We start from the raw sequence: 17,029 nt of genomic DNA, 5'->3' as shown, positions 1-17,029 counted from the left end.
TTTGCCCGGCTCTCCCTTGTCGGTTCGTTTCGGTCGTTCGGGCGCCCATGCAAAATCATTCGGGCGGGTCGTTTGAGGGTGCCCGGGTGAACTCGTTCGGGTAGGTCATTTGGGCTAGGGCGCGCCCGGGCGAACGAGCCCGTATCAAAAATGCTAAGTTGTGACCTGAGGTTGGCTTTGTGCACATTCATGCAGCTCGTTTGCCCGACTCTCCCTTGTCAGTTTGTTTCGGTCGTTCGGGCGCCCATGCAAAATCATTCGGGCGGGTCGTTTGAGGGCGCCCGTGTGAACTCGTTCGGGCAGGTCATTTGAGGGCGCCCGTGTGAACTCATTCGGGCGGGTCGTTTGAGGGCGCCCATGTGAACTCGTTTGGGCGGGTCGTTCGGGCGGGTGTTTGACGGCGCCCTTGTGAACTCAGACGAGCAGGTTGTTTGAGGGCGCCTATGTGAACTCATTCAGGCGAGGGGACGCTACGGCGAACGAGCTCGTATCAAAAATGCTAAGTTGTGACCCGAGGTTGGATTTGTGCACGTTCGTGCAACTTATTTTCCCGGCTCTCCCTTGTCGCTTCGTTTCGGTCGTTTGGGCGCCCATGCAAAATCGTTCGGGCGGGTCATTTGAGGGTGCCCGTGTGAACTCATTCGGGCGGGTTGTTTGGGCGAGGGTGCACTCGGGCGAACGAGCCCATATCAAAAATGCTAAGTTGTGACCCGATGTTGGCTTTATGCACGTTCGTACAACTCGTTTGCCCGACTCTCCCTTGTCGCTTCGTTTCGGTCGTTCGGGCATCCATGCAAAATCGTTCGGGCGGGTCGTTAGAGGGCATCCGTGTGAACTCGTTTGGGCAAGGGCGTGCCCTGGAGAACGAGCCTGTATCAAAAATGCTAAGTTGTGACCCGAGGTTGGCTTTGTGCACATTCGTGCAACTCGTTTGCCCGGCTCTCCCTTGTCGCTTCGTTTCGGTCATTCGGGTGCCCATGCAAAATCGTTCGGGCGGGTAGTTTAAGGGCGTCCGTGTGAACTCGTTCGGGCGAGGGCACGCATGGGTGAACGAGCCAATATCAAAAATGCTAAGTTGTGACCCAAAGTTGGCCTTGTGCACCTTCATGCAGCTTGTTTGCGTGGCTCTCCCTTGTCGCTTCATTTCGGTCATTCGCGCGGGTCGTTTAAGGGCGTCCGTGTGAACTCGTTCGGGCGGGTCGTTCGGGCAACGGCGTGCTCGAGCGAACGAGCCCGTATAAAAAATGCTAAGTTGTGACCCGAGGTTGGCTTTGTGCACGTTCGTGCAGCTCGTTTGCCTGGCTCTACCTTGTCGCTTCGTTTCGGTCGTTCGGGTGCCCATGCAAAATCATTCGGGCGGGTTGTTTGAGGGCGCCCGTGCGAACTCATTCGGGTGGGTCCTTCGGACGAGGGGGCGCCCGGGCGAACGAGCCCGTATCAAAAATGCTAAGTTGTGACCCGAGGTTGGCTTTGTGCACGTTCGTGCAGCTCGTTTGCCGGCTCTCCCTTGTCGCTTCGTTTGGGTCGTTTGAGCGGGTCGTTTGAGGGCGTCCGTGTGAACTCATTCGAGGGGGTCGTTAGGGCAAGGGCGCGCTCGGGCGAACGAGCCCGTATTAAAAAAGCTAAGTTGTGACCCAAGGTTGGCTTTGCGCACGTTCGTGCAACTCGTTTTCCTGGCTCTCCCTTGTCGCTTCGTTTCGGTCGTTTGCGCGCCCATGCAAAATCGTTCGGGCGGGTCGTTTGAGGGCGTCCATGTGAACTCATTTGGGTGGGTCGTTAGGGTGAGGGCGCGCCTGGGCGAACGAGCCTGTATCAAAAAATTCTAAGTTGTGACCCGAGGTTGGCTTTGTGCTCGTTCGTGCAGCTCGTTTGCCTGGCTCTCCCTTGTTGCTTCATTTCGGTTGTGCGGGCGCCCATGCAAATTCGTTCGGGCGAGGGCGCGCACGGGCCAACGTGCCTGTATAAAAAATGGTAAGTTGTGACCCGAGGTTGGCTTTGCTCATTTTTGTGCTGCTCGTTTTCCTGGCTCTCCCTTGTCGCTTCGTTTCGGTTGTGTGGGGGCCAAAGAAAATTCCAGATGATACCAGCGACAGGTTTTTTTTCCGTGTGAAAGGTGGGTTGGTAATTGAGTTGTGTTCTCGCGTTTGCCTAAACGATGGCCTTGGGTCATTTGTAGGGTGGCCGATTTTCATCTTCTCTCCATCCCCACATGGTAGCGCATGAGCGGTAATGTTGGCCATGCTCGTCTTGGGAGGCATATGTGAACAATACCCCTTCTACTTTCCAAGTTCTTGGAGCTGAATGGGCTATTGTGGTGTGGCTCCCTTGCTCGTCCTGGTCCCCCTCGTGCCCCTCTAGATGATACCAACAACAAGTTTTGTTTCCGTGTGAAAGGCGGGTTGGTAATTGAGTTGTGTTTTCGCGTTTGCCTGAACGATGGCCTTGGGTCATTTGTAGGGTGGTTGATTTTCTTCTTCTCTCCATCCCCACTCAGTAGCGCATGAGTGGTAATGTTGGCCACACCCATCTAGGGAGGCATATGTGAACAATTCCCCTTCTGATTTCCAAGTTCTTGGAGCTGTATGGGCTATTGTGGTGTGGCTCCCTTGCTCGTCCTGGTCCCCCTTGCGCCCCTCCAGATGATACCAGTGACAGGTTTTCTTTCCGTGTGAAAGGTGGGTTGGTAATCGAGTTGTCTTTTCGCGTGTGCCTAAAGGATGGCCTTGGGTCATTTGTAGGGTTGCCGATATTCATCTTCTCTCCATCCCCACTCGGTAGTGCATGAGTGGTAATTTTGGCCATGCTCGTCTTGGGAGGCATATGTAAACAATTACCCTTCTTCTCTCCAAGTTCTTGGATCTGTATGAGCTATTGTGGTGTGACTCCTTGGCTCGTCCTGGTCCCCGCGTGCCCCTCCAGATGATACCAGCGACAGGTTTTCTTTCCGTGTTAAAGGTGGGTTGGTAATCGAGTTGTGTTTTTGGGTTTGCCTGAACGATGGCCTTGGGTCATTTGTAGGGCTGCTGATTTTCATCTTCTCTCCATCCCCACTCGGTAGCGCAAGAGCGGTAATGTTGGCCATGCTCATCCAAGGAGGCATACGTGAACAATTCCCCTTCCGCTCTCCAAGTTCTTGGATTTGTATGGGCTGTTGTGGTGTGGCTCCTTGGCTCGTTGTGGTCCCCGCATGCCCCTCCAGATGATACCAGCGACAGGTTTTCTTTCCGTGTGAAAGGTGGGTTGGTAATCGAGTTGTGTTTTTGGGTTTGCCTGAATGATGGCCTTGGGTCATTTGTAGGGCGGCCGATTTTCATCTTCTCTCCATCCCCACTCGGTAGCGCATGAGCAGTAATGTTGGCCATGCTCGGCCGGGGAGGCATATGTGAACAATTCCCCTTCTGCTCTCCATGTTCTTGGAGCTGTATGGGCTATTGTGGTGTGGCTCCCTGGCTCATCCTGGTCCTCGAGTGCCCCTCCAGATGATACGAGCGACAGGTTTTCTTTCCGTGTGAAAGGTGGGTTGGTAATCGAGTTTTCTTTTTGCGTTTTCCTGAACGATCGCCTTGGGTCATTTGTAGGGTGGTCGATTTTCATCTTCTCTCCATCCCCACTGGGTAGCGCATGAGCGGTAATGTTGCCCATGCTCGTCCTAGGAGGCATATCTGGACAATTTCTCTCTAATTTCTTGGAGCTGTAGGGGTTGTTGTGGTTTTGCTCCCTGGTTTGTCTTGGTCCCCTTGTGCCCCTCCAGATGATACCAGCAGTAGGTTTTCTTTCCGTGTGAAAGGTGGGTTGGTAATCGATTTATGTTTTCTGGTTTGCCTAAACAATGGCCTTGGGTCGTTTGTAGGGTGTCTGATTTTCATCTTCTCTCCATCCCCACTCGGTAGCGCATGAGCGGTAATGTTGGCCATGCTCATCCCAGGAGGCATACGTGAACAATTCCCCTTCTGTTCTCTAAGTTCTTGGAGCTGTATGGGTTTTTGTGGTGTGGATCCTTGGCTCGTCCTTATCCCCCTTGTCCCCCTTGTCGGTTCGTTTCGGTCGTTCGGGCGCCCATTCAAAATCGTTCGGGCGGGTCATTTGAGGGTGCCCGGGTGAACTCGTTCGGGCAGGTCGTTCGGGCGAGGGCACACCCGGGTGAACGAGCCCGTATCAAAAATGCTAAGTTGTGACTCGAGGTTGGCTTTGTGCATGTTCGTGCAGCTCGTTACTCTCCCTTGTTGGTTCGTTTTGGTCGTTCGGGCGCCCATGCAAAATCGTTCGGGCGGGTCATTTGAGGGAGCCCGTGTGAACTCGTTTGGGCAGGTCGTTCGGGCGAGTCGTTTGAGGGCGTCTGTGTGAACTCGTTTGGGCGGGTCGTTTGAGGGCACCCGTGTGAACTCGTTCGGGCGGGTCGTTTGAGGTCGCCCGTATGAACTCGTTTGGGCGAGGGGGCGCCCGAGCGAACGAGCCCGTATCAAAAATGCTAAGTTGTCACACGAGGTTGGCTTTGTGCACGTTCGTGCAGCTCGTTTACCCGGTTCTCCCTTGTCCCTTCGTTTCGGTCGTTCGGGCGGGTCGTTTGAGGGCGCCCGTGTGAACTCGTTCGAGCGGGTCATTCGGGCGAGGGCATGCTCGGGCGAACGAGCCCATATCAAAAATGCTAAGTTGTGACCCGAGGTTGGCTTTGTGCACATTCGTGCAGCTCGTTTTCCCAGCTCTCCCTTGTCGCTTCATTTCTGTCGTTCGGGCGCCCACGCAAAATCGTTCGGGCGGGTCATTTGAGGGCGCCCGTGTGAACTCATTTGAGCGGGTCATTTGGGTGAGGGTGCGCCTGGGCGAACGAGCCCATATCAAAAATGCTAAGTTGTGAGCCGAGGTTGGCTTTGTGCATGTTTGTGCAGCTCGTTTGCCCAGCTCTCCCTTGTCGCTTTGTTTCTGTCGTTCGGGTGCCCATGCAAAATAGTTCGGGCGGTTCGTTTGAGGGCGTCTGTGTGAACTCGTTCAGGTGAGGGCGTGCCCGGGCGAACGAGCCCATATAAAAAGTGCTAAGTTGTGACCCCAGGTTGGCTTTGTGCATGTTTGTGCAACTCGTTTGCCTAGCTATCCCTTGTAGCTTCATTTCGGTCGTTTGGGTGCCCATGCAAAATCGTTCGGGTGGGTCATTTGAGGGTGTCCGTGTGAACTCGTTCAGGTGAGGGCACGCATGGGTGAACGAGCCAGTATCAAAATTGCTAAGTTGTGACCCGAGGTTGGCCTTGTGCACCTTCGTGCAACTCGTTTTGCCGGCTCTCCCTTGTCGCTTCGTTTCGGTCGTTCGCGCAGGTCGTTTAAGGGCGTCCGTGTGAACTCGTTCGGGCAGTTCGTTTGGGCGAGGGTAGGTTGGCTTTGTGCACGTTCGGGCAGCTCATTTTCCCGGCTCTACCTTGTCGCTTCGTTTCGGTCGTTCGGGAACCCATGCAAAATCGTTCGAGCGGATTGTTTGAGGGCGCCGGTGTGAACTCGTTCGGGTGGGTTGTTCGGGCGAGGGTGCGCCTGGGCAAATGAGCCCGTATCAAAAATGCTAAGTTGTGACCGGAGGTTGGCTTTGTGCACGTTTGTGCAGCTCGTTTGCCCGGCTCTCCCTTGTCGCTTCATTTCGGTCTTTCGGGCGCCCATGCAAAATCGTTCGAGCGGGTTGTTTGAGGGCGTCCGTGTGAACTCGTTCGGGTGGGTCATTTGGGCGAGGGCGCGCCCGGGCGAATGAGCCCGTATCAAAAATGCTAAGTTGTGACCTGAGGTTGGCTTTGTGCACGTTCGTGCAGCTCGTTTGCCCGGCTCTCCCTTGTCGTTTCGTTTTGGTCGTTCGGGCGGGTCGTTTGAGGGTGCCCGTGTGAACTCGTTCGGGCGGGTCGTTCGGACGAGGGCGCACCCGGGCGAACGAGCCCGTATGAAAAAATGCTAAGTTGTGACCCGAGGTTGGCTTTGTGCATGTTCGTGTAGCTTGTTTTCCCAGCTCTCCCTTGTCGCTTCGTTTCGGTCGTTAGGGCGGGTCGTTTGAGGGCGTCCGTGTGAACTCGTTCGGGCGGGTCATTTGGGTGAGGGCGCGCTCGGGCGAACGAGCCCGTATTAGAAATGCTAAGTTGTGACCTGAGGTTGGCTTTGTGCACGTTCGTGCAGCTTGTTTGCCCGGCTCTCCCTTGTCGCTTCGTTTCGGTCGTTTGGGCGCCCATGCAAAATCGTTCGAATGGGTCATTTGAGGCGTCCGTGTGAACACATTCGAGTGGGTCGTTTGGGCGAGGGCACGCCTAGGCGAACGAGCCTGTATCAAAAAATGCTAAGTTGTGACCCGAGGTTGGCTTTGTGCTCGTTCGTGTAGCTCGTTTTCCTGGCTCTCCCTTGTTGCTTCGTTTCGGTTGTGCGGGTGCCCATGAAAATTCGTTCATGTGTGGGTGCGCACGGGCCAACATGCCCGTATAAAAAATGGTAAGTTGTGACCCGAGGTTGGCTTTGCTCATTTTTGTGCTGCTCATTCGCCTAGCTCTCCCTTGTCGCTTCGTTTCAGTTGTGCGGGGGCCAAAGCAAATTCCAGATGATACCAGTGACAGGTTTTTTTTCCGTGTGAAAGGTGGGTTGGTAATTGAGTTGTGTTCTCGCGTTTGCCTGAAAGATGACCTTGGGTCATTTGTAGGGTGGCCGATTTTCATCTTCTCTCCATCCCCACTCGGTAGCGCATGAGCGGTAATGTTGGCCATGCTCATCTTGGGAGGCATATGTGAACAATTCCCCTTCTTCTTTCCAAGTCCTTGGAGCTGTATGGGCTGTTGTGGTGTGGCTCCCTTGCTCATCCTGGTCCCCCTTGCGCCCCTCCAGATGATAGCAGTGACAGGTTTTCTTTCCATGTGAAAAGTGGGTTGGTAATCGAGTTGTGTTTTCGCGTGTGCCTAAAGGATGGCCTTGGGTCATTTGTAGGGTTGCCTATTTTCGTCTTCTCTCCATCCCCACTCGGTAGTGCATGAGTGGTAATGTTGGCCATGCTCATCATGGGAGGCATATGTGAACAATTCCCCTTCTGCTCTCCAAGTTCTTGGAGCTGTATGGGTTGTTGTGGTGTGGCTCCTTGGCTCATCCTGGTCCCCGCGTGCCCCTCCAGATGATACCAGCGACAGGTTTTCTTTCTGTGTGAAAGGTGGGTTGGTAATCGAGTTGTGTTTTTGGGTTTGCCTAAACGATGGCCTTGGGTCATTTGTAGGGCCGCCGATTTTCATCTTCTCTCCATCCCCACTCGGTAGCGCAAGAGCGGTAATGTTGGCCATGCTCGTCCTGGGAGGCATACGTGAACAATTCCCCTTCCGCTCTCCAAGTTCTTGGAGCTGTATGGGTTGTTGTGGTGTGGCTCCTTGGCTCGTCCTGGTCCCCGCGTGCCCCTCCAGATGATACCAGCGACAGGTTTTCTTTCCGTGTGAAAGGTGGGTTGGTAATCGAGTTGTGTTTTCGGGTTTGCCTGAACGATGGCCTTGGGTCATTTGTAGGGCGGCCGATTTTCATCTTCTCTCCATCCCCACTCAGTAGCACATGAGCGGTAATGTTGGCCATGCTCCGCCGGGGAGGAATATGTTAACAATTCCCCTTCTGCTCTCCAAGTTCTTGGAGCTGTATGGGCTGTTGTGGTGTGGATCCCTGGCTTGTCCTGGTCCTCGAGTGCCCCTCCAGATGATACCAGCGACAGGTTTTCTTTCCGTGTGAAAGGTGGGTTGGTAATCGAGTTGTGTTTTCGTGTTTGCCTGAACAATGGCCTTGGGTCATTTGTAGGGCGGCCGATTTTCGTCTTCTCTCCATCCCCACTCAGTAGCGCATGAGTGGTAATGTTTCCCATGCTCGTCCTGGGAGGCATATGTGAACAATTCCCTTCCGCTCTCCAAGTCCTTGGAGCTGTATGGGTTGTTGTGGTGTGGCTCCCTGGCTCGTCTTGGTCATCGAGTGCCCCTCTAGATGATACTAGCGGCAGGGTTTCTTTCCGTGTGAAAGGTGGGTTGGTAATCGAGTTCTGTTTTCAGGTTTTCCTGAATGATGGCATTGGGTCGTTTGTAGGGTGTCTGATTTTAATCTTCTCTCCATCCCCACTCGGTAGCCCATGAGTGGTAATGTTGGCCATTTTCATCCTGGGAGGCATACGTGAACAATTCCCCTTCCGCTCTCCAAGTCCTTGGAGCTGTATGGGTTTTTGTGGTGTGGCTCCCTGGCTCGTCCTGGTCCCCCTCGTGCCCCTCAAGATGGTATCAGCGACAAGTTTTCTTTCCATGTGAAAGGTGGTTTGGTAATCGAGTTGTGTTTTCGTGTTTTCCTGAACGATGGTCTTGGGTCGTTTGTAGGGTGGCCAATTTTCATCTTTTCTCCATCCCCACTGGGTAGCGCATGAGCGATAATGTTGCCCATGCTCATCCTGCGAGTCATATCTGGACAATTGCTCTCTAAGTTCTTGGAGCTATAGGGGTTGTTGTGGTTTGGCTCCCTGGTTCATCTTGGTCCCCTTGTGCCCCTCCAGATGATACCAGCGGTAGGTTTTCTTTCCGTGTGAAAGGTGGGTTGGTAATCGATTTGTGTTTTTGGGTTTGCCTGAACGATGGCCTTGGGTCGTTTGTAGGGTGTCTGACTTTCATCTTCTCTCCATCCCCACGCGGTAGCGCATGAGCGATAATGTTGGCCATGCTCGTCCCGGGAGGCATACGTGAACAATTCCCCTTCTGCTCTCTAAGTTCTTGGAGCTATATAGGTTGTTGTGATGTGGCTCCTTGGCTCGTCCTTGTCCCCCTTGTGCCCCTCCAGAAGATACCGGTGACAGGTTTTCTTTCCGTGTGAAAGGTGGGTTGGTAATCGAGTTGCTTTGTCGGGTCTGCCCGAACGATGGCCTTGGGTCGTTTGTAGGGTGGCCGATTTTCTTCTTCTCTCCATTCCTACTCGGTAGCACATGAGCGGTAATGTGGGCCATGCTCATCCCCATCCCTCTTTCCCATCCCAACGACAAGAATGTTGAAAGTTTTCTTGGCGCTCCTTTGAACCTTCGTTGTTACGGTCCCAGATGGAAGCCCCAAAACTCCGTCATTGCCTATGTCACTATCGCGCCCCTCGGTTGTTGCGAATAGAGAATTTTGATTGGGCTGGGCAGCCATTTGTGGCTCCATTGAAATTGGCGCCTCGTTATATTGTTCACCTCCTCCCTATTTGGTGTGGAGGGCTTTGCTTTTCGTGTGAAAGGTGGGTTGGTAATTGAGTTGGTTTTTCGGGTAGCGCATGAGCGGTAATGTTGGCCATGCTTGTCCTGGGAGGCATATGTGAACAATTCCCCTTCTGCTCCAAGTTTTGGGAGTTGTATGGGTTGTTGTGGTGTGGCTCCTTATGATGGCTAGCCTCTTCACTGTTCGCCTATTTATGGTGCCGGTGTCTTGTGCTTGTACTCTTTCCGTGTTGGCATTTTCGGTTGAGATGCATACATTTAAGAGTGAAGTGGAAGGGTTTTGGTTGTAAACCACCTACCCTCCGTCGGGTGATGTGAGGCGTTGTTCTCCTTATTGTAAAGTCAAGGGTTGGCATTCCTTTCAAAGTGCACATCGTTCGTGGTTGCATTGGCTTTGAGGTTTTGATAGATGTGTTGGCCCATATGTTTGATCGAGGGGTCAGCTTTTCCCTTGCATCTTGCGTGTGTGGTAGGCTTTTGCGGCTGGAAATGTTAAGTCACAACGTTTATGGGCATTTGTTGTTTGAATTGTGTATGCGCTCCTGGTCCAATGGGGAGGAGGCTTGCTATGTCGATGGTGGGGGCTATCTGGAAGAAGGATTTCGAGGTGGAACGCTTCGACCTCCCTCCTTTGCGTGGAGGTGGCCATAGGGGAAAAGTATTCATTGTCCAGTCGGTAAAGCTGTGGGAAATCTCCTAGGTTGCCTGTACGTAGGGTGCGGGGGGTGCGGGGCTGCCCGATCCCTCCTCCTGTTTGGATATGTTCTTGTATTGTGTAGCGAGCCTCTTGATTTGCATTTATTTCCTTCCTTTGCCTTCGCATCGTGGTTGCCGCAGGCAGTCAAGTGATCGAGGTCCACCGTTTCTGCTGTCGCGGGTGGACTCCTAGGTGGCCTCAGTGCGTGGCGTGGAGGGTCGGGGGGCACATTTCTAAGAGAGGTTGTGGGCTTGGTTGGTCTTGTTGTTTTGTTTCCTTCCATTTCCTTTGCATTGAGGTTGCCACAGGCGATCATGCGATCAAGGTCCATCGTTGCTGCTATCCGGGTGGACTCCTATGTGGCCTCTCTGCGGGGAGGGGAGGGTTGGGGGGCACTTGTTGTTTCAATTGTGTATGTGCTCGTGGTCCAATGGGGAGGAGGCTTGCTACATCAATTGTGGGGGCTATTTGGAAGAAGGATTTAGAGGTGGAATGCTTCGACCTCCCTCCTTTGCGTGGAGGTGGCCGTAGGGGAAAATTATTCATCGTCTGGTCGGTAAAGCTGTGGGAAATCTCCTAGGCTGCCTGTACGTAGGGTGCGTGGGGTGCGGAGCTGCCCTATCACTCCTCCTATTCGGATATGTGTTCTTGTATTGTGTAGTGACCCTCTTGATTTGTATTTACTTCCTTCCTTTGCCTTCGCATCGTGGTTGCCAAAGGCAGTCAAAGTGATCGAGGTCCACCATTTCTGCTGGCGCAGGTGGACTCCTAGGTGGCCTCGGTGCGTGGCGTGGAGGGTTGGGGGGCATTTCTAAGAGAGAGGTTGTGGGCTCGGTTGGTCTTGTTGTTTTGTTTCCTTCCGTTTCCTTTGCATTGAGGCTGCCGCAGGCGATCATGCGGTCGAGGTCCATTGTTGCTGCTATCCGGGTGGACTCCTAGGTGGCCTCTTTGTGGAGAGGGTTAGGGGGCACTTGTTGTTTCAATTGTGTATGCGCTCGTGGTCCAATGGGGAGGAGGCTTGCTACTATAGTCATCGATGGTGGGGGCTATCTGGAAGAAGGATTTCGAGGTGGAACGCTTCGACCTCCCTCCTTTGCGTGGAGGTGGCCGTAGGGGAAAATTATTCATCGTCCGGTCGGTAAAGCTGTGGGAAATCCCCTAGGTTTCTTGTACGTAGGGTGCGTGGGGTGCGGAGCTGCCCGATCCCTCCTCCTGTTTGGATATGTGTTCTTGTATTGTGTAGCGACCCTCTTGATTTGCATTTATTTCCTTCCTTTGCCTTCGCATCGTGGTTGCCACAGGCGGTCAAGTGATCGAGGTCCACCGTTGCTGCTGTCGCGGGTGGACTCCTAGGTGGCCTCGGTGCGTGGCGTGGAGGGTCAGGGGGCATTTCTAAGAGAGGTTGTGGGCTCGGTTGGTCTTGTTTTATTTCCTTCCATTTCCTCTCTGCATTGAGGCTGCCACAGGCGATCACGCGATCGAGGTCCATCGTTGCTGCTATCCGGGTGGACTCCTAGGTGGCCCCTGTGTGGGGAGGGGAGGGGTGGGTTGGGGGGAATTTCTGAGGGAGGTTGCGGGCTCTGTTTGTCTTGTGTGATTTCCTTCCCTTGCCTTTGTGTTGAGGCTTCCGCAGGCGATCATCCGATCGAGGTCCACTGTTGCTGCTGTCCAAGTGGACTCCTAAGTGGCATCGGTGTGGGTGCAGGGAGGTTTGCATGGCCTCTCTATGATAGGATTTGTGTGGTCGGTCGTCCTCTTTTTATTTCCTTCCTTTTCCTTCGCATCGAGGCTGCCGCAGGCGGTCGGGAGATCGAGGTCCATCGTTGCTGCTGTCCGGGTGGATTCCTAGGTGGCCTCGGTGCGGGGGCGGGGAGGGTTGTGGCTCATTTGTAATATAGAGGTTGCGTGGTTGGTTGTTCTCCATTTGTTTCCTTTGCATCGAGGCTACCGCAGGCGATCGGGTGATCGAGGTCCATCGTTGTTGCTGTCCGGGTGGACTCCTAGGTGCCCTCGGTGTGGGGCATGGAGGCCTTTGGAGGAATTTCTAAGGGAGTCGGTGAGTGATCGCTCATTTTCTTGTTGGTTGGGTCGTGGCTGCAAACTCCAGAGTGGCCTTGGTGCATTGTGTCTCGGCAGGTCTACCCATTTGTTCGCCATGTCCTTGGCATGTTGCGTGTGCTTCCTTCTTAGGATGCAAGAGGTGCAAGGCATAAAAGTTTTACATGATATTTTGACGTCTCTTTGACTTGATGGGTGTTCAGGCTGGCTCTCGGTAAGAGAGCGCCCGGAATGCCCTTTGAAGTGGGAGGGTGCTACCTGGTTGATCCTACCAGTAGTCATATGCTTGTCTCAAAGATTAAGCCATGCATGTCTAAGTATGAACTAATTCAGACTGTGAAACTGCAGATGGCTCATTAAATCAGTTATAGTTTTTTTGATGGTACCATACTACTCGGATAACCGTAGTAATTCTAGAGATAATATGTGCACCAAGTCCCGACTCCTTGGAAGGGATGCATTTTTTAGATAAAAGGTCGGCGCGGGCTTGCCCGCTTCTCCGGTGAATCATGATAACTCGACGGATCGCACAGCCCTTGTGCTGGCGATGCTTCATTCAAATATCTGCCCTATCAACTTTGGATGGTAGGATAGAGGCCTACCATGGTGGTTATGGGTGATGGAGAATTAGGGTTCGATTTCGGAGAGGGAGCCTGAGAAATGGCTACCACATCCAAGGAAGGCAGCAGGCGCGCAAATTACCCAATTCTGACATGGGGAGGTAGTGACAATAAATAAAAATACTGGGCTCATCGAGTCTGGTAATTGGAATGAGTACAATCTAAATCCCTTAACGAGGATCCATTGGAGGGAAAGTCTGGTGCCAGCAGCCGCGGTAATTCTAGCTCCAATAGTGTATATTTAAGTTGTTGCAGTTAAAAAGCTCGTAGTTGGACCTTGGGTCGTAAGGGTCGGTCCGCCTACTCGGTGTGCACCTGTCCTTCCGTCCCTTTTGTCGACGGCGTGCTCCTGGCCTTAATTGGTTGGGTCGTGGTTCTGGCACTGTTACTTTGAAAAAATTAGAGTGCTCAAAGCAAGCTTATGCTCCGAATACATTAGCATGGAATAACGTGATAGGAGTCTAGTCCTATTGTGTTGGCCTTCGGGACCGGAGTAATGATTAATAGGGACTGTCGAGGGCATTCGTATTTCATTGTCAGAGGTGAAATTCTTGGATTTATGAAAGACGAACCACTGCGAAAGCATTTGCCAAGGATGTTTTCATTAATCAAGAACGAAAGTTGGGGGCTCGAAGACGATCAGATACCGTCCTAGTCTCAACCATAAATGATGCCGACCAGGGATCGGCGGATGTTGCTCTAAGGACTTCGCTAGTGCCTTCTAAGAAATCAAAGTGTTTGGTTTCTGGGGGGAGTATGGTCGCAAGGCTAAAACTTAAAGGAATTGACGAAAGGGCACCACCAGGAGTGGAGCCTACAGCTTAATTTGACTCAACACGGGGAAACTTACCAGGTCCAGACATAGTAAGGATTGACAGATTGAGAGCTCTTTCTTGATTCTATGGGTGGTGGTGCATGGCCATTCTTAGTTGGTGGAGCGATTTGTCTGGTTAATTTCGATAACGAACGAGACCTCAGCCTGCTAACTAGCTACGCGGAGGTTCCCCTTCGAGGCTAGCTTCTTAGAGGGACTATGGCCGTTTAGGCCATGCAAGTTTGAGGCAATAACAGGTCTGTGATGCCCTTAGATGTTCTAGGCCGCACACGCACTACAATGATGCAGCCAACGAGTTTTTATTCCTGGTTCAAGAGGATCGGGAAATATTCTCAAATTGCATCGTGATGGGGATAGACCATTGCAATTATTGGTCTTCAACGAGGAATTCCTAGTAAGCGCGTGTCATCAACTCATGTTGACTACGTCCCTGCCCTTTGTACACATCGCCCGTCGCTCCTATCGATTGAATGAGCAGGTGAAGTGTTCGGATTGTGTCGACGAGGGTGGTTCGCCGTCGTCGACGTCATGAGAAGTTCATTGAACCTTATCATTTAGAGGAAGGTGAAGTCGTAACAAGGTTACCGTAGGTGAACCTGCGGTAGGATCATTGATAGCAGGGGTTTTCTTTTTTGGTTCGGGTTGGTTGGGTTTCGATTGCAATGTGGGACTTTGTGGTGCGTCTCTAGGGGAGCGGGTTTGGTGTTTGGTGGGAACATTGTTGGTTGCTTGTCTCGAGGTAACTACGCTTGTTTTTTCATGTGTGCTTGCAAGCCATGCTTGTGCTTGTCCCACCCATCCTTTGTTTTTCTTCCCCCCAATGTGTTTCTGCAGGGGGTCCGGAAGCTTGTTTCTTGGGAGCCCTTCCGACGATCTGTTCGGCCGGGCATGGTTGCTGCAGAGTTGAGGTGCTCGGTAAATACGATGGATAAATTTAGACTCATTTGTAGTGGCAGTGCTCGGTCTTTTGTTCGTTGGAAGGCATGGGCCAAGGGTGCGGGCTTCCATAGTTGGTTCTCTCGAAAAGGCGGCGGCGGTTGATGTGTTTCTTGGGTGAGCTTTTTCGCTGGTGGTTGGGTCGAGGGAGTGGTTGCGCGCGCGCCTGGTAGCTCAAACCTTCCGTGAGGGGAGATTGTCGGGGTGCGGTCAGTATGGGATGGATGAAGAGCGGTTCAACCCATTGGGCTGGCCACCCTAGTCCCTCCCGATCGTTCCTCGACATGCCCTCGCGGAAGGGTTGGGTGTCGAGGTAATGAAAAACCCATCCCTCGGTCTGAGCTCCATCGAGATTGCAATTTTCCCCACCAACCGGCATGAGGGTGGCAATCTTATCTCGTGCCTTTGTCGTCGAGGGAATTCCTCATCCTCTCATGACCCACTCCCCTTCTGAGGGAAAAAGAAGTAGCGGGTCGTGTCTTTGTTCCTCCCTTTGGATTGTGGGTTTTTTGTGGGACTTGCGTCATTTCTTTGTTTCGTGGTGTGCGCTTTGGAAATGTCCCTCTCTCTAGTGGCCTTGCACCATCGATGTATTTGTGGCCCGCGGCTTTCTCCAGCGTTGAGCATCGGCCCGTGACAACTCCTCTTTGGAGTTTGATTATTTGAGCCCCGTTGACTCTCTCGCTGGAAAGGTTGTTGGGTGTTTTGTACACGGAGGGGTGCAAGAGCGGGGTGGGTTTGTGTTATTTGCAGCGGTCTATTTGTCATTTGAAGCCTTGTGCCATTGGGTTGGGGGGCTGTGTGCCTCTCAGTGACGTGCTCCAGACACTGTTCTCATCATGGCCCTTGTCTTTTCTATTGGTCAGTTTTAGGTTGTGATTTATTTGCTTGGTTGTTTGCTATGTTGTAAAGCTGGAAAGGGTGTTGTGCTGAATGCATGTGAGAGGGTGTGAAGAGGTGGGATGCTTTTTTGATTGGGTGCCTTGTTTGATTTCTTTTTGGTTAGCGGACATCTACTCGGCGTGTTGTTGATCTTCTCTCTTTTCTTGGGATCTTGGTTTCTTTGGTGTTGTTTTCTTCCCTTCTTCCTTTTGCCCCTAGCTTTACAGAGGAGAGGTGGGATTGTTGTGGATTGGTGTTCGGGAAGGATGAAAAGTAGTGCGCGTTCCTAGGGTGGAAACCCTAGTCCTTCTCGATCGTCGTCCCCTGCAGTTCCCCCCTTTTTCCGAAGGCGCGGGGTTTGGGAAGCTTGTTCTCTGTTTGAGCCTCCCCTTGTGAGCCGGTAGCCACATTTGATATCTCTTGCTTTCCTATTGTTTTCTTCCCTTCTTGCTTTTGGCCCCTTGGATTTACAGAGAAGATGTGGGATTGTTGTGGATTGGTGTTCAGGAAGGATGAAAAGCAGTGCGAGTTTTGAGGGTGGCCACCCTAGTCCTTCTCGATCGCCATCCCCTGCAGTTCCCCACCTTTTCGCGAAGTCACGGGGGTGGGGAAGCTTGTTCTCTATTTGAGCCTCCCCCTGTGAGCCGGTGGATGCGTTTGATATCTCTCTTTCTTTCATGTTGTTTTCTTCCCTTCTTCCTTTCGGCCCCTAACTTTACAGAGAAAAGGTGGGATTGTTGTGGATTGGTGTTTGGGAAGGAAGAAAACCAGTGCGAGTTCCCAGGGTGGCCACCCTAGTCCTTATCGATCGCCGTCCCCTGCAGTTCCCCCCTTTTTGCGAAGGCACGGGGTTGGGGAAGCTTGTTCTCTGTTTGAAGCCTCCCCTTGTGAGCCGGTAGCCACGGTTGATATATCCCTTTCTCTCTTGTTTGTTTTCTTCTTCCCTTCTTCCTCATGGCCCGTAGCATTACGGAGAAAAGGTGGGATTGTTGTGGATTGGTGTTCCGGAAGGACGAAACGCAGTGCGAGCTCCCGGGGTGGCCACCCTAGTCCTTCTTGATCGTCGTCCCCTTCAGTTCCCGAAGGCACGGGGCTTTGGAAGGCTTGTGCCTTGTTTGTGCTTTATTTTCTACCCTTTTCTTCCTTTCGATCCCTAACTCTATGGAGAAAAGGGGGAATCGTTGTGGGATGGTGTCGGGGAAGGGCTAAAAGCAGCGCGCGTTCCCGGGGTGGCCACCCTAGTCCTTCTCAATCGTTGTTCCACGCATTTCCCCCCTTTTTGCGAGGGCGTGGGGTAGGGGGAGATTGTCTTCTGTTTGAGCCTCCCCCTGTGAGGGGGTTAGACACCTTTTTTTCTCTTTCTCTCATGCGTTTTTCCTCCTTTTTCCCCTTGGCCTTACATTTGTTGTGGGGGGTGCCCCTATTCAGTTTTGTGGCCAATTTTTCGGTAATACATGTGGAAATGACTCTCGGCAACGGATATCTTGGCTCTTGTTATGATGAAGAACGTAGCGAAATGCGATACTTAGTGTGAATTGCAGAATCCCGTGAATCATCGAGTTTTTTAACGCAATTTGCGCCCGAGGCCTCGGTCGAGGGCATGTCTGCCTGGGCATCGCATCCCATTCAAACGCGCTCCCTGCAATATGCTAGGAAGCAGCGGCGCTGGTTGTCCATGCCCCGTGTGGTGCGGTTGGCTGAGATACCTCAAGCGATGTTTCGTGGCGTGCGTCGGCGAGTGGTGAGCTTGTCCCCTTGGATGGGCAGTCGGCGTTAGCCGATGCGGGCTTTGTGTGGCATCGCTC

The 17,029-nt window shown here is 52.7% G+C and overlaps 2 non-coding genes across 2 annotated transcripts; both read left to right on the top strand.

Moving 5' to 3' along the window:
* Positions 1–12,206: 12,206 nt before the first annotated feature.
* LOC149191778 (18S ribosomal RNA) lies at positions 12,207–14,019 on the top strand. Its single transcript, XR_016255400.1, has one exon. It is a non-coding gene; the product is annotated as an 18S ribosomal RNA (ribosomal RNA).
* A 2,669-nt stretch (positions 14,020–16,688) lies between these two features.
* Positions 16,689–16,842, top strand: LOC149191777 (5.8S ribosomal RNA). Its single transcript, XR_016255415.1, has one exon. It is a non-coding gene; the product is annotated as a 5.8S ribosomal RNA (ribosomal RNA).
* The last annotated feature ends 187 nt before the right edge of the window (positions 16,843–17,029 follow it).

The sequence above is a fragment of the Pinus tabuliformis genome, chromosome 2_2 (assembly GCF_031772625.1).
Source record: "Pinus tabuliformis cultivar Carrire ecotype Pingquan chromosome 2_2, CPIR1, whole genome shotgun sequence".
NCBI classification, from domain to species: Eukaryota; Viridiplantae; Streptophyta; class Pinopsida; order Pinales; family Pinaceae; genus Pinus; species Pinus tabuliformis.
The sequence above is the reverse complement of the archived record's forward strand: the minus strand, read 5'-3'. Positions and strand labels throughout refer to the sequence as shown.